The sequence below is a fragment of the Adiantum capillus-veneris genome, chromosome 26 (assembly GCF_014529385.1).
Source record: "Adiantum capillus-veneris isolate H3 chromosome 26, ASM1452938v2, whole genome shotgun sequence".
Lineage (NCBI taxonomy): Eukaryota > Viridiplantae > Streptophyta > Polypodiopsida > Polypodiales > Pteridaceae > Adiantum > Adiantum capillus-veneris.
In genome coordinates this window covers 58,360,246-58,376,665 of record NC_140956.1, presented here as the reverse complement: position 1 = coordinate 58,376,665, position 16,420 = coordinate 58,360,246, and the positions used below count along the sequence as shown (strand labels likewise).

General features: G+C 41.6%; 1 pseudogene; it reads right to left on the bottom strand.

The window, feature by feature from the left end:
• Positions 1-3,229: 3,229 nt before the first annotated feature.
• On the bottom strand, positions 3,230-3,695 carry LOC147423515 (large ribosomal subunit protein uL15x pseudogene; annotated as a pseudogene).
• Positions 3,696-16,420: the final 12,725 nt, after the last annotated feature.

Genomic DNA, 16,420 nt, shown 5'->3' with positions numbered 1-16,420 from the left:
AGTCATCTTCAAAGTTCGATTGCGTTTTTTCTACTATTAATTTGATGCTAGCTCTAACCTAACCTATAATCGTTATGCCTAACCTATAATCTAACCTAACGTAAAACCTATACCTAACCTAACTTAATGTAACGTAACTTATAACATCTACCTAACCTAACCGAAGTCCGTTTGCATTTTTAGAAGTACACGAGTCATCTTTGAAGTCCGATTGCGTTTTTTTAACTATTAATTTGACGCTAGCTCTAACCTAACCTATAATCGTTATGCCTAACCTATAATCTAACCTAACATAAAACCTATACTTAACTTAACTTAATGTAACCTAACTTGTAACATCTACCTAACCTATAACCTAACCTAACCTATAACATCTACCTAACCTAACTGAAGTCCATTTGCGTTTTTAGAAGTACACGAGTCATATTCGAAGTCCGTTTGTATTTTTTCGACTATATGCTTTCGATAGCTCTAACCTAACCTATAACCTAAACCTAACCTAATCTAACCTAACATAAAAACAACACAATGGTGAGGCGTTTAGCAAAATGACAAGCCATACAGCTTGTCCACAATGCATATGCGAATGTAGGAAATTGGCAAGCTCTATGGCTTGCCAATTTGGCAAACGACTCACCATTGTGTTGTTTTTAGAGTTGCGAAGCGATTTTATGGCCTAAAACCGCTTGCAAACATATAGACAACACAATGACGAGCCGTTGGCAATATGGCAAGCCATAGAGCTTTCCCACAATGCATATGCCTTGTGGGCAAGCTTTATGGCTTGCCGTATTGCCAAACGGATCGCCATTGTGTTGTTTTTAGGGGCACGAAGAAATTTTAGCTCTTGAAAATCGCTTGCAAACATATAGACAACACCATGGCGAGCCGTTTGGAAATATGGTAAGCCATAAAGCTTGCCCACAATGCATATGCTTTGTAAGCAAGATCTATGGCTTGCCGTATTGCCAAACGGCTCGCCATGGTGCTATTTTAGGACTTGAAAACCACTCGCAGACATATGAACAACACAATGGCGAGCCGTTGGCAATACGAAAAGCCATAGAGCTTGTCCACAAGACATATGTGTTGTAGGTAAGCTTTATGGCTTGCCGTATTGACAAACGGATAGCCATTGTGTTGTTTTTAAAATGCGCTGTGGGTAAGCTCTATGGCTTGCCGTATTGTCGAACGTAGCTTAACCTAACTTAACCTAATGTAGCTTTACCTAACCTAACCTAACGTAACTAAACCTAACATAGATTAACTTAACGTAACTTAACATATAAGATAACTTAACCTAACTTAACGTAGCTTGACCTAACCTAACCTAATATAACTTAACCTAACGTAGTTTAACTTAATTTAACCTAACGTATAAGATAACCTTACCTAACCTAATTTATAACCTAACATAACAACGTAGCTTAACTTAATGTAACCTAACCTAATCTAACTTAACTTATAACCTAAACTTGACCTAAAACATAAACCCCATCAACTACATAATTTGAAAAACGACATAATTCAATTAAAAATTTCTTCAAAACAAGATTTTTTCATAAACTTAAACAAAATTTTTTCATAATTTAAAATGAAATTTCACATAACAAATCCTAATTTTTTTTAAAGCATTCAAAGTTTAAAGCATGAAATTTTCTTTTCTTAATATACAAAGTAATTTAAATAAACTTAATATGTATTTAAAGGTTTGAGCATTCACATTCGTTCTATTTGAGCAATGAAAGTTGTTGTAAAAGTCTTAGAACCTGAAAAAACGCACACACAAGCACAAAGTTAAACCCTAAACCCTAAATCTACGAGTAAACATGAAAACAATCTTACCTTAGTGTTATGCGCTAACCCACAAGCAATATTAGCACCTCCGACGGCGTGTATCGCAGCAGATCTGTGAGAGATGGGGAAGAGGAGAGCTTGAGAAAACGCACAAGAACTAAGAGAAATGCGCAGAGAAAGCCCGCGGTTTCGATTTTTGCAAGTGCCGTCGGTACAACTATCGGTACAGCCATCGGAAGAGGCGTTGGTATGTGCATTCGCACTGTCGTCGGAATACATGCCAGAAGAGGCGTCGAAAATTTGAAAATCAATTTTTTTTAAAAACCTTAGCCCGCCAGTGACACCGGTAATGTGGCACCGGAATTCAAGTGACCTCTTGTAGTGTTTGATGCGTCGATGCCCTTGTTCAGCAATCCATACGTCCACCTTCTTCTAGAGTTCCACAAAAGTGGGCCTGACTCCGCCACTGGGTAGCGAGCTCTACATGGAAGGGTATGCATGCTCTCAACCAATCTAGCCAATTATGCTCTCTCTCTCTCTCCTCTCAGACTGAGCGTCCCCTCTATAAGTCACAACTCACTCACTCTCAACGGCCAAGTTTAGTGAATTTTGAGTGTCGTGTCTTGTTCACTCGCAAGGCCTCTCTCTGCCATGCACTCTCAATCTCAAAATCAAGTCCGATTCTCTCTCTCTCTCTCTCTCTCAAAAACTTTAGAAAGACATTTCCAAAACCCGCCCAAAAGACTCAAAAGTCACTCAACGTCCATCGAATTGATGGCTTCAATGATAGTGGCAATGCTCGTAGCATGCATCTTCTAAGAGTTCTATGATAGAAGTCAAAATTCATTAGTCTTCTTCCTCTCCTGGCTTATGCACTAATTAGACACCTCTCTACTTCCTAATAGCAAGAACATTGGTACACTGATTTTGGTTATGCATATCCTCCTTGAGTCTAAACCTCTATGGTGGATCCTAACTCTTCTTGCTATGAGGGATATCACATGGACAACTTGAGAGTGAATGGCGCATGAAACAGAGTACTGCATTTTGGCATAAAACTTGGGAAGTGTGTACCCACTATAAACGCAAGCATCCTGCACATCTCACACAAAAGCTTGTTCAATAATGTTCCTTACAAGAAACTGCTTGACAACCTTGTCCTTGGGCACACATTGCCCACAATTGGAGCACCTGATGGGGTTGGTGTGGCCTCTTCCGTGCTTGTTAAATCCACTGTTGCTGTGCTTACTGTCATGATTGATTATGCCACAACTACTTCTACTTCCTCTTCGTCGTGGAGATTTATTTATTTTATTTTTTCAAAAGGGAAAGTCGGCTACATTCAATCGTCGTTAGGACATCAAAACTCATCTCTGCAAGTCCTCATACAAAAATCCTTCACAACTAAATTGAGAAGCAAAAAAAAGCCTCATCATCGGCCTACGTTCATAGAAGGGAAGATCTGAGTGAGAAGGATGGCACCACCAACCTCTTTGATCTTCTTCTCCGAAAGCTTAGAGAAGAACTTGGCTTTAACGACCAGAGGAGTGGGGGGAAGCTAGCATCACCTTTACCTAGCACCTTGAAGTACCCAAACTGTGTGACATCCAGGAAGGGCCCTTTCCTTCCGGAGTAGACTTCGCAGAGTCGGGCAATCGCTAGAAGAGACAATCCACATTCACAATGGGACAATGGAACTTGTTCATTGTCTTGTGGAAGTAGCTCATTCCTACCTTCCCAGAGTACCCAAGGTGATATTTGTCGAAAAGAATGCGATGGTGATGCATACCTCCTACATTACCACGACCTTCGGGATGCTTTCTGTGCTTGCCAATTCTTCCGTGGCGTGCACTCACGTGACCTCTCTTCTTCATGTTCTTCGTCAACCTGGTCATCATGGTGGCCTCCCTACTCTCGAACCAGGAAGTCTCTCTCTCTCTCTCTCTCTCTCTCTCTCTCTCTCTCTCAAAGAGTTGAGTTGAGAGAGAGAGAGAGAGAGAGAGAGAGAGAGAGAATTGAGTTTTGAGAGCTCTCTCTTTCTCTCTCAAAGAGTTGAGTTGAGAGAGAGAGAGAGAGAGAGAGAGAGTTTGAGAGAGAGAGCTCTCTCTCTCTCTCTCTCTCTCTCAAAGAGTTGAGTTGAGAGAGAGAGAGAGTTTAGAGAGAGAGAGAGTTTGAGAGAGAGAGCTCTCTCAAACTCTCTCTCTCTCTCTCTCAACTCTCTCTCTTTCTTTGAGAGAGAGAGATCTCAAACTCTCTCTCTCTCTCTCTCTCAACTCTCCCTCTCTTTGAGAGAGAGAGATCTCAAACTCTCTCAAACTCTCTCTCTCTCTCTCTCTCTCTCTCTCTCTCTCTCTCAACTCTCTCTCTCTTTGAGAGAGAGAGATCTCAAACTCTCTCTCTCTCTCTCAACTCTCTCTCTCAACTCAACTCTTTGAGAGAGAGAGAGTTCTCTCTCTCAAACTCTCTCTCTCTCTCTCTCTCTCTCTCTCTCTCTCTCTCTCTCAACTCTCTCTCTCTCTCTCTCTCTCAAATCAACTCTTTGAGAGAGAGAGAGTTCTCTCTCTCAAACTCTCTCTCTCTCTCTCTCTCTCTCTCTCTCTCAACTCTCTCTCTCTCTCAACTCAACTCTTTGAGAGAGAGAGAGTTCTCTCTCTCTCTCTCTCTAAACTCAACTCTTTGAGAGAGAGAGAGAGAGAGAGAGAGAGAGAGAGAGAGAGAGAGCTCAAAACTCGACTCTCTCTCTCAACTCTCTCAACTCACCTCTTTGAGAGAGAGAGAGAGAGAGAGAGAGAGCTCTCAAAACTCAACTCTCTCAAAGCACATGCTCTTTGAGAGAGTTGAGTTTTGAGAGAGAGAGAGAGAGAGAGAGAGAGAGAGAGAGAGAGAGAGAGGGCAACACCGGTGCGCCACCTCCCCATATTCTTGCTGCCGTTGTCAAGGTACAAGCTTCTTCAGTTGTCATGTACCTTCCACAACAGTCATCGACCATCATATTATCCTTGCCTTCGACTCTTAATAGGACAGTGCCTCCAGCCTCTTGCAGCGCGCGCTCTTTGAGAGAGTTGAGTTTTGAGAGAGAGAGAGAGAGAGAGAGAGAGAGAGAGAGAGAGAGCGGGCAACGCCGGTGCACCACCTCCTCATATTCTTGCTGCCAATGTCAAGGTCACAAGCTTCTTCAGCTGTCGTGTACCTTCCACAATAGTTCATCGACTATTAATTATCCTTGCCTTCGACTCTTGATAGGTTAGTGCCTCCAGCCTCTTTCACAACTCGACAGGCAAGCCTCCGCAACAACTTGGGGCCGAGAGAGAGAGAGAGAGAGAGAGAGAGAGAGAGAGAGAGAGAGAGAGACCTTTGGCCTTTCCTTGATCTTCTCTCCTTGCAGTGTAAAGCCGATCAGTCTTCTTCTTGAGCCTACACCTAAGGCACGAGCAATATTATTGCGGGCCATGTCCACTTCTTCAGACTTCATGGGGGCTAGAGCTGCATCCACTAGCGGGGGTAATGGTGTCTTTCCACATCATGTGAAGCACAGGCTAGATGCGGAAGAAGGTGATGAGGAGAGGTGCATTATTAAAGGAAGCGGGACAGGTCGACGATGCAACAGCTTTCAAGAGAGGTCCCCGTTGTTTGAGAATTCGCTTCACTCCAACTACACTTATTGAATATGCTAAATTCTCCATGTTGACACGATCAAACCTCCATGGCACTTCCATGAGCTCCATTGCCAGCTCTATGCCTCCTTGGTTGTTGCCTTGGCTGCCCTCAACTTTCCGTCGTCACGCTCGTCGAATACCACAAAGCAACCTTGGCGTTTGCATCATTCACAAAACTGACTACCTCGTCCTTTTACTCTGCAGGCAGCTCGCACACTATTTCTATCAAATTGCCGCCATCTGTAAAGCAAACGCGTAGATGTTCAGGCAACACAGGATCAGTAGGTGATGATGAAGATCCCAACACACCATGTGCGGGCACGTTGCCCCACAATTGCTCGCAAAGAGGAGGTGTAACGTCCTCATGATCATCATCAAGGTCTTGATCTTCTCGATTCATCGGCTTCGACATAGACAAAAGGGGATAGTTTGTGCAGCTGGGCCGGAACCCACGATTCGCACATCAACTCAGAGTTGCAGAGTGTCTTGATCTTTCCAATGCTGCTTTCGGCACTCTTTGCTGCAGTAAGCGACCAGCATGCACTTCTTGCAGAACTTGCATGCAACGTTTGTGCATTGATTGCGGGCTAGCTCATGCCGCTAGTCGGCTATGGATATTGCTTTCACGGATGCTGGAGCCAAATAATTAGTGCCCCCATAGCTAGAGTTGGAGAAGAAGATGATAGAAAACGGGCGTCCATCCGGGACAGATCCCAGTTGTTCGCCGTTAGCACGATTGTACTGATTATGAAGCTTACGAGCGCTCGACATATTCTTAACAAGGATGTAAATTGGCACTTCTAATTTGCATTATTGGCTTCCCTAGTTTGTAAAGTAGAGTTTGTAATGGCTTGTACTTGCATCCCTAAATATTGTCCCTCTTTGGCTGGATTCAAGCGTGATTGCAATTGCTGATCCTCATCATTACGAATTATGGTTGATCCAGCCATGACAGCTGACATTACATAGGGTTATATGCCCATAGAGAGGATAAGAGCATGGTCGCATCTTCCTTCTTCACAGTTCAACCGGACCACCGGTTAAGGAGAAATCCAATGATTAGATAAAATAGCGGGTCAACTTCTGTGAAGGAGTGTTGCAAATAAGTGATAAAATCACGAGGCCTGCTTAAATAAAAGTGCATAACAAAGTAAGGCAACATGAGTCTTACAGAAGAAGGTAGGTCGTGTTCATATGTGCAGCTTCTAAGTACATGTATTGGTCAAATTATAAGACGTAGCATTTCAAACTGGAAGAGAAATAAACTAAGGACATGCAACCTTTGCAAACAAAAGAACATCTTGGAAAAGTAATGCCAAAAGTAGGGCAGGCCACCTTGTCCCATCATGCATTGGGGGTGCTTTATGAGGTACCTCAAACTGATTGAGGCCATTACAAAATGTGAATACACATCCATGTAGCGAGTTGTCATATACAATTTTAAAAAAAAGAGTCCTCAAGCATAAATTTGTTAACATCAAGAGAGCATTCAATAGCAAGAGAATTTATGACACCTCCATTGCTCTACAAGGCCATGAGATCGATGTACAAAAATTTTAGCATATGATGCCTACTAGTATTTTTTGGCAAAGTGAACAACAACTAAAATTGTAGCACATGGATCAAAACCCCATAGTACTACTATGATTGGGTTGCCATGAAGTGCTCACGTACCCTTGTTCATAGTGTAAATATCTTGGTGTATACTCTCATCATTACACTCTTAAGCTATTGCTGTATGAAAATCAAAGATTTTCAAAAGAAGAAATAAATTTATAATATTGGCATTCATTTAAATTTTTCAACAATATTCAATTCATTCTCTAGGATGCTTGAAACATATAATCTTGCTCTTCCATTTATTTTGGTTGAAAGACGCCAAAAATGAAGTAGCTACCCAAGGAGCCCTGATCTGAAGAAAGAACACATCAAAATTTTGAACATTTTCAACATCAATATTAGGTTCAAAATATGAAAGTTTCAATATTAGGTTCAAAGTTTGAAACAGCCTATTAATTACATACTAGAATAGCTTCGACATAGAACACAACATGTGATCAAAGCTAACACAACGAATCGGTCTTTTGCAGTGAAACACACATTATTTACAGGCAAGAGAGAGAGAGAGAGAGAGAGAGAGAGAGAGAGAGAGAGAGAGAGAGAGAGAGAGAGATAGATAGAGAGAGAGAGAGAGAGATCTAAGCATCTTTTCTCACTTATTAGCGCTTTTCCTACTGGACATACATGGTGGCTCTTGTTTTGGAAAATCTCTATCATCTGCAAAAAATGCAATGTCAATATGATGCAGCTAGCAAGATTTCCTTACCACCTTGTCTTGAGCAGACACAAGCTCAAAAGAGATTGAAATTTGGTGCAAACAAATTATGGCCTTCTAGACATCTGCTAGATTTTTCCAAACAATGATCCAAAATGGAAAGGAGTCGCATCTTCCATCTTTGTGAGCTAGGCTATTCAATTGATCTATATTTAAATTTCCAAAAAAACATATTTTCTCTAGCAATGGTGACATGTATGAGGATGACTACATTTGTATAATCATGATTGGGGAGCAATGGTGCTGACATTTAATGTTTGGGTTTAGAAAAAGCTCCCCCCCCCCCCCCCCCCCCCCCCCCCTCTCTCTCTCTCTCTCTCTCTCTATTTAGAAAAGAAGTATATATATATATATGTGAGAAACTCACTTGATAACTTTGCTCGGTTTTGAGCTTGCTCGGGTAAGTTCGCTCTATGTTTGGTAGAACTCCTATGGATGTGACCTTAAGTTGGAAATCTTTCAACGACATGATACTCAGATTGGAGGCCAACATGTAATGTGCAAAGTAATCCCTCGAACAAGGATCTGTTGTGAAGAGATGTTTAGATGCTGTGAATTGCTACAATTAGAGAAGAGGCAAAGGGGTTTTGTCCACTACATGCACTATCATGTAGACGTCGGTGTGTAGATTTCTCGTACCCACAAATATAGGCATTGACCAATAAAGAAGAGATTATAACCCGGTGGTTCTGATCTCCGTGCACCTCTAGACCGAGGTGTGCGGGAACAGACATGACTAGAGAATGTGAGGTAGTTTACAGTGTGAAAAAAGAGAGAGAGAGAGAGAGAGAGAGAGAGAGAGAGAGAGAGAGAGAGAGAGAGAGAGAGAGAGAGATAAAAGACGGAGGATGCCAATCGAAGATTAAATTTATGTCCAGGTTATAAGGTTTTTACATTCATTATGAGTAGTGACGAGGATGTGGAGCCATCCAACAGAAACACCTATCTCTCAACAAGGATCTTATGTCCTTGTAATCAATGCAAGCATGTTGTGTGCGATGGACAAGACGCGTTTCTTTGCAGCACCTTCGCGAATTTGGCGAGTTTTTTCATAATAATCAATATCTAATTCTCCTAAATGATTTTCTCATGTTAAACTGGTCATTTAATATGGGGAAGTGACATGGGAGAAAAAGCTAGAATATTGGTTAAGCTAGCAAACTGGCCACATTAGGGATCCAAAGGAGGGAAAATAGGGATCCAAAGGGGGGGCATCTGCAAAAGAGCAATGTGCAACAATGGGCTTAAAAGACCCTAAGGTTCAACCCATTAAGACTTCCAAAATGCTAAGGTTCCAAAATTCAAAGGTTGTGTCCAAAGGTCAAACAATAGGGGAATTGGATGCTTTGTGTGTGTCACAAAAAGTCTTCATAATCCCTACATAGGAGGGGGCGAGCCTTGCAAGTAGGGCATGAGAGAGAAACTCACACACACACTCACAAGCTTCATTTGTACACAAGGGGAAAGAGGGACACATGTCAGCTCCCTAGCCCAGATGCCCACAAGGTGTACTCAAATCCTATTGGATGGCCTTGGAGGTGGACCAATGAGAATTAGGCTAGAGTAAATCTAGTTTAATTAATTTAAAAACACTTAATAAAAGAACCAATAAGAATTAAGCTCTCTAGAAGACTATCGGACAGTCTCCCAAGAGGACGAATGAGCATTCAGCAGCCCAATGGCTTGCCTGATTCCTATTGGCCAGGAGACAAAGGGGTCCAATGAGAGTTTAGTTGCATTTATTAATTACCTAAAGCTCTCACAAAAGGGGAAAGGGGGACACATGTCAGAAGGCTATCACTTATGCTGCTTAATTTCCATTGGCTAAGCATGGGGAGGTTCAACAGGGCTGTAGCATGAGCAATTAGCAAGGGGGGTCGACCAAAAGAGAGAGGGAGGGCTGATTTTTGCAAGGCATTAACACACACACACACTCACACAATCTCATGTGTGAAGAAAATAAGACTCTCTCTCCTTCTCAAGCTTTAATGGAAAGCTTACCACCTACTCCAAACTGGTGAGTAGGGAGGCCTACATCAACAACTCTTGGCTTTGTGATGCAAACCAACCAAGAGCCAAGCTTCAATGCATGCTCATCTCCTCTACCATGCTAATTACTAAGCTAATATGAGTGATTATGTGAGGACATGTACATCTTTCTCGTAAGACTACTCCTTCTTCCTCTCAATCTACTCTCATACCCCACTAGCTCTCACCATCTTCAAAGGTGTGTGAGGTCTTGGGTTTGAGACCATGAGGGAATTGATGTTGTGTTTGATACGTATTTTGCCTAGTGCATGAAGTTTCCATCTTCATTGCACTAGCTAGTATTGAAGGAACACAAAGAATTGTATTGTAAAATGTCTCTCTTGATGGCAGAAACCATAATACAAAGCCTTTTGGAGGGGGGACCAGCTCCATGCAAATCTGGTCCTAACCGGTTGTCAATTGCTTAATTTCTCTCTCTTTTGAAGTATTGTTCATGCTATCTAGCTAGGTGTTATGCTTTTTGTTACTCACTCCACCCAAGCACTCTTGTTAATCTCATTAGGAATCTATTCTAATGAAATGCTCACTATGTTCATGCTATTTTCCGCTACACACAAGTTATTAGGCCATTAATGTTACATTGGTATCAGAGCACAAGTTTCTCTTTTCTTCCTCAAGAAGGGAGGTCCTCAAGCTAGCTATAAATGGTTGGTACTATTAATTGCATGTGAGTAAGTAGAATAGGGATTTTTCAGCCTTGAAGTGTGCCTGCCTTTGTGCAGTTAACGGGGCATCACCGTCGAGAGCTATGGTCTTAATAGTGGAGTCCTATGGGGCTTGCCTACGGCTTAGCCACTATTGAGCTATTAGAAGCTTGACAGGAGCCGGTGCTGTTTTGGTGTTGAACGACCCTCTCTTCTATTCCTTGCAAATAATGGTATTCGAGCCACAGGTACAATAGCTTGAGTGCTTTTTCTAAAGGGGTAAAGAGGAGTAGCAACTAGGGCTTGAAGTGCCGAAGTACACCTAAAAAGTTTACACCTAAAAGTTGTTAGAATGGCTGACTAATAGTAAAGAGAGTGAAATTAAGTTGATAACTTGATTTTGCTAATAACAAGCTACTAATGATGCCCCGATGCTTGTTAACTATCTTGTTTATAGGCTTCAACAAGCCATGGGCAATCCATTCCTCCAAAGTGAAGTGCAACGGCAGCTTCGTGCTCATGGGATTCTCCAAGCTCCCTACCATGACGAGAGAACACCTAGGAAGCCTCCTTGCGAGACTTCCAAAAGAGGTCTCTCTCTGATTCGGGAGGAAGAAGAGGATCCATATAAAGGGCTCAAAAATTTTATCCTTGATGACGCATCTCCTTCTCAAAGGAGAACTCAAGAGCCTCCACCAAAGGAACGAGAAAGAAGTGAGTCTTCCGCCACCTTGGCGGAGATGGCTCCACGAAGACGGCGGGCTAAACGCTCTCCATCACCTACAAAATGGAGAAGACCATCGCATACTTCTCCACACCATACTTCAAAGAGGGATGACAAAAAGCAAGAGAAGAAAAAGGCAAGAAAGAGGACACCCTCTTCTCCATCTTCTTCATCCTCTTCCTCTTATGAAAGTGATGGTGAAGACAATGAAGATCAAGGCAAGAAAAAGGTGAGAAAGAGGTCACCCTGTTCTCCATCTTCCTCAAATTCTTCATCTTCTGAAGAAAGTGATGGTGCAACCTTTGAACCATAAAAAAGAAGAGGCCATAGGAAATCCTATGCCGCATGGAAGAGGTCGTCCAAGCTCAAGAAGTTCAAATAGGGAGGGAAGAGCATCTCTTTCCTTACCTACGATGGCACCTTTGGTGCTACAGACAAAGTCTTGGCCTTTATCCAACAATTCGATGCGGCATTTGGAGATGAGGGCTTCACGAAGTCCTCTAAGCTACGCCATGTAGCTATGCACTTTCAAAAGTCTGCCAGACAATGGTGGTCTAGCCTACGAGCCAACGGCGAAGCTCCACGAACATGGAAAGCTTTAAGAGCTTCCATTATGAAGCAATTTTTGGCCACTGATGCCAAAGACAAAGTACTCACCGAATGGCGAAGCTTGAAGCTCTCTCTTACGAATCCATTCACAAATATGTAGACAATTTTTGGGATTTACAACTCAAAGCCATTGTCTTCAAGAAGTTGGATTTTGGAGAGAAAAAGCAACAATTTTGTGCAGGCTTAACTGAAGAATTGGTGGAGTATGTTAACTCCAAAAGGCCACGCACCATATCGGCGGTTATACACCATAATATGGTGGCCTCTCGAATCAATTTCCAAACCAGGGCTAAAAGAAATTCTAAGCCCACGGAAAACAAGGGTTCCAATGAGCCTAAGGGGAAGGACAATGTCCAAAAGTCTCCTAAGGGCAACTCCAACAAAGCTAGAGAGAAGGGAGTTTATAAAGGCAAAAATAAAGTCTCTCCTGAAGAGCTTGAGCGTTATCGCAAGGATCACCGTTGTTTCAAGTGCGGAGAGCAAGGGCATGCGTACCGCGCTTGTCCCCAAAAGAACACCCGCCATGAACCTCCTAGAGCTACCTTGGTCGAAATCCAAGAGGAGGAAATTCACCACAAAGGATCTCCTCTATGCCATGCTTGGGGAAAGGTAAGAGAACATGATGCTTTTATTCTCTTTGACCCTGGTTCTACTCACAATTTTATATCTATAGAGTTGGCCACCAAGCTAGGCATACAAGCCTACGAGATGAGATGTCCTACCCGCTGACGGTGCTTTCAAGGGGCAAGAAGCTTCAGTCACTCCCTTAATCGGGAAATTGAGGCTCCATGTCCAAAGCTATGTGGACAAAGAGGACTTCTTTATCTCTCCTCTCAAGCATGAGGATGTAATCCTAGGGGCACCATGGTTTGATCGCATGGCTGCCAATGTTAAATTCCCTGAAAGGAGAATCTCCTTTAAGTTCAGGGAAAAAGATATGTGTATAGATGCTAAGTGTTAGTGTCTGATGTGTCAGGGCATTCAGGGTATTCAGGATATTATATTTTGAATTGTAACTAAGACCTTTAACTTTTGAACCTTAGGGCTATGTGGACATTAGTACTTATATTTTTGGGTAGTTGTGAATGTGCCTTATGGTATCTATTGGCGTGAGGTAGTTTCAGGATAACTAACGAGGCAGTTCTCTTTCTCCTGATCTCGTACTGTTGTTTTTACTCTATAATTGGGTGATGATGATGAATATACTCTGATGGCAGTCTCTTTTCCTCTTCCTTATGGTGTTCTTTACTTATTTACTTTGCAGTATTGTGTGTGAATACTCAGTGTACTGTTCCTATTTCTTGAATAACTGCATGTTACTTGTATTGAATACATGTTAGGGCTGTGTGTCCCTAACATTTGGCGATCCTGCAGTGCGTGTCCTAATCGACATGGGAGCGAATTACAGTAATCTCAAAGCAAAACGATGAGTCGGTTATGATGCGAAGTTTCTTTCTCGTGCTCTAACCGCCACTTTCTCTCTAAAGCGGTTCTTGCAACTGGTTCAAATTCAGCCTGAAGCATATGGCCCTCAAGAATTCAAGAGGTTCTTGACATGTTAGTCGACCTCGACCACCTGCAGGAATTCTTGAATTGTGTAACCCCGCAGGAAGTGTCTGAGGAACATACATCAAAGTTATTGGAGGATTTCTTCCCAAATCTGCCAGGGGAAATCAAAATTACAATTGTTGACAAGTTGCAAGTGTTTATAGGGGTTCTTGACAGTTTCTGTGTAGTTTCTGTGTAGTTTCTGTGCAGGCAGTTTTTGTGCAGTTTGCAGTTTGCATTTTGCAGTTTGCAGTTCAACTGTTTACATATTGCAGATTATAGCATTCCAGTTTGCAGAATGCAGTTTCAATTTTTCAGCTTGCAGAATGCAGTTTCAGTCTTTCAGTTTACAGACTGCAGTTTCAGGTATTTCAGTTTGCAATGCAGTTTAAGCAGTTTCAGGGTTTAAAGAGGTACAAATGCTCTCTATTATTTTGATGGGTGATTAATGGCAAAGAAGAAGAAGAAGAAGTGTGCTATTTGTCAAAAAGATGGGCACTCTACAAAGCAATGTCCTTACATGTGCAAGCCATGTCAAAAGGAAGATGTATGTGTCAAATACTGTATGCATAAACTGTGCAAGAAGTTGTATCGAATTGTCAGATCTTTTCGAGATGCATCTTATCATGAGGAACTATGTGATGCACAAGAGGATTTGGATGATTTTTCTAACCTGCTTGACAAGGCGGAAGACTGGCATGAAGGTCGTGAAGGAAAAAGAAGAAATTCATGCTCTAGTATGCGCAGGATACAGGTGTTACAAGAAGCAATTGAAGGCTTGACAGAGAAGTATGAACATCAGTTTCAGGAGGAAGACGAAAGTGATGATGAGTGGGGAGTTACAACACCAATGTTTCCCTTGGTTGGGAAAAATCAGGTACAATCATGTTTAACTTCTCCAAATGCACTTGGTGTAAGTCCGAAATCAATGAAAGAAGCTCAAGCACAAGCCAACCTGAAGAAGTCAAGAAGGTGATGTTGGAAAGGGCAGAAGAAAAGGAGCATCCTGAGAGCCAAAGAAGCCAAAAGGAGCACTTAGTATCCCAAAACCACACTCCAAATAGATTCAAGGGTTTGCACAATGTTGAAGTACCAACAGTTTTTCAGGCACCTGCAGTTTCAAAAACTGAAGTTTCAAAGCCTGAATTTGAATTTTCAGCACATGAAGTTTTTCAACCTGATTTTGATGTTCTTGAATATGGGATCAAAGTTGTAGATACTCAGATTATTGAAGAGAAGATGTTGATTCAAGAAGGAGAGTTTGTTCAATGCAAGGGAGATATAGTCCAAAAGATGATGAAGGAAGAAGGAGGAAGCCAGGAGCAACTCATGAGCCAAAGGAGCCAAGAGGATTGCCAGCTATCCCCAAACCTCACATCGAAGAGACTCTCCTCTTTGGAGGAAGAGAAGGCGAGTTGCCCAAAAGAAGAATTACTGATTGAGAAGAAGGGAATACAAGTGGGAGTGAGCGAGAGAAGCCACAAATAACCCATACAAACCCATATACCAACATTTGACATCAATCTTGAAGATATTGAAATTCAGGGAGACATCAAATTTCAGTGTAATGCAGTGGAAGATCCGAAGACACATAAAGACATAATGTGTGCTACTGATGAGGATGATGTGATGAATCAGTTTTTCATGAATCTTGATGAGGAGTATTCGACAGGCCGGAAGGTGTTTGTGTTGATGGAGAAGAGTTTTTAGTGTTTTGAAGACCGAAAGCCAATTTCCAAGAGCGGATATGAATTATTCAGGTTGTGAAGACAAGGATCTTCGATTTCAGGTCCCTGAATTACAAGTTTTGATACCGAAGGTTCTCGATTTGCAGAGTTTCAGAATTCAGGCCCCTGATCCGCAAAAATTGATTTGCAAAGGAGTTCAGTACCTGAATTTACTGAATATCGAAGTCTTGCTATTTCTCAAGCGGAGATGATCAACAATCTCTCATTAGAGTTGGATAATGAGAGGCATTTAAGTATGGTTGCGGCAAATGAAGTGCTTTTCAAAATTAGTCAACTTCAAGAAGAGAAGGCATCATTGATGGTGGAGATTTCTCAGGTTCAAACTGAAGCCGACTTGCATATTTCTTACTGTTATGAAGTTCATGTTGCTCTTAAGAAAGTTGCTTTGGATAAGGATAATCAAATTGAGGATTTGAAGCTTCAACTTACTCAAATCAAGAATGTGGAGTCTTCTTCGAATCTTGATGTTACAAAAGGTTTTTTGAATGATGATGTTGTTATCAATGATCTCTATGATGTTGGTTCTTTTATAAATTCAGTCATGGATATTGGAAGTCCATTTTATATCAATGAAGTTCATTTTACTGATGATATTCTTGATGATTTATACCAAGTTTCTAATGTCAATGGTTTTGTCGATGCTGAGGAGATGGTTTTGACTAATGATTATGCAAGTATTTTGGAAGTTCCTGATGATGGTGAAGTTGGTTTTCCTGAAGATGGTTCTACATTTCTATGTGATGTTGTTGATGAAGGAGATGATGTTGATATTCTTATATCTCATTGGTTTTATGTCTTCATGCTTGATGACATAAGGGAAGTTTTTTAAGGAGCAGAAGTCAAAAGTTTTCAGTTTCAGGGAGATATCACTGATTGGACAATTCTGCAGCTACAAAGTGGATTTCTTACTATTTTCAAAGAGAAATGTGAACAAGCCATCTTGGTGGTGTTTTTTATGTGTAAAGGAGAGTTCAATCTGTTATTTTTAAGCCTTGAATCAAATCAGTTTGTTGAAGAAGTAGATCAGTTTGATGAAGAAGCAAACCAGTTTTGGTTTCTCCTGAATCATTATTTTCAGGGAAATCAATTGTTTTGGCATGCGGAGTCTAAATCAGGTCTTCAAGTGTTGCATCTACATGCAGAGATATTGGATGTGTTCAAGAGACAGTGTCTAATGGTTGCAAAGTTTACATCCTACCTTGAATATTTCTTCATTCTTCTTGAAGGGAAAGCTGAACATGAACCTGACCTTGAACGTAAACCTGCTATTGAATTTGGATATGTATTTGAATATGAAAATGGGCCTAAAG